This window comes from Seriola lalandi, unplaced genomic scaffold (genome assembly GCF_002814215.2).
Source record: "Seriola lalandi dorsalis isolate HSWRI2012SDOR001 ecotype SW California unplaced genomic scaffold, Sedor1 jcf7180002054758, whole genome shotgun sequence".
In the NCBI taxonomy this organism is placed as follows: Eukaryota; Metazoa; Chordata; class Actinopteri; order Carangiformes; family Carangidae; genus Seriola; species Seriola lalandi.
The window spans coordinates 275,046-275,751 of NW_019525311.1; the positions used below are offsets into that span (position 1 = coordinate 275,046).

Below are 706 nucleotides of genomic sequence, written 5' to 3' on the forward strand. Positions count from 1 at the left end.
GGTGCCATGTATGAAAAGAATACTTGAGAGACTTAATAAAAACTTAAAGTGGGCTAGTATGAAAATCAAGCCTAGTAAGTCTAGAAGTATCTCAATAAGCAGAGGGAAGTTAAGTGATAGGAAGTTTGTAATAGATGAAGAGGAAATTCCAATAATTAGGGAAAAATCAGTAAAGAGTCTAGGTAGGTGGTACAACGCAGACTTGAATGACGGAGAACAGGTAGTGCAGTTTCGGAAGGATGTTGCTGAGGGACTAGATAGAATAGATAAATCAGGGCTGCCAGGAAAGTTGAAACTGTGGTGTCTGCAGTTTGGGTTATGTCCCAGGCTGATGTGGCCACTGTCTGTATATGAGATTCCAATATCCACTGCAGAAAAAATGGAAAAATTAGTTAGCTTTTACATTAGGAAGTGGCTAGGTGTTCCTAGATGTTTAAGCACAGTGGCACTGTATGGGAAAGGCATACTTCAGCTCCCAGTAACTAGTCTAGTGGAGGAGTTTAAATGTACCAAGGTTAGGACAGAGCTCCTGTTATCTGGGAGCAAAGATGCGATAGTTAGTAAGGTGGTTCCAAACCCAATCAAGGGGAGAAAGTGGAATCCAAGAATCGCAGTGCAGGAGGCAGAAGCAACGCTTAGGCATACAGAGATTGTGGGTAATGTCCAAATAGGCCGGGGAGGCTTGGGGCTTGGCCCAGGCAAACCG

General features: G+C 43.5%; 1 protein-coding gene across 1 annotated transcript in view; it reads left to right on the top strand.

Annotated features, from left to right (window-relative positions):
* thsd7ba (thrombospondin, type I, domain containing 7Ba) overlaps positions 1-706 on the top strand; it is a 123,175-nt gene that overhangs the window by 58,723 nt on the left and 63,746 nt on the right. The gene's annotated exons all lie outside the window — the stretch shown is intronic.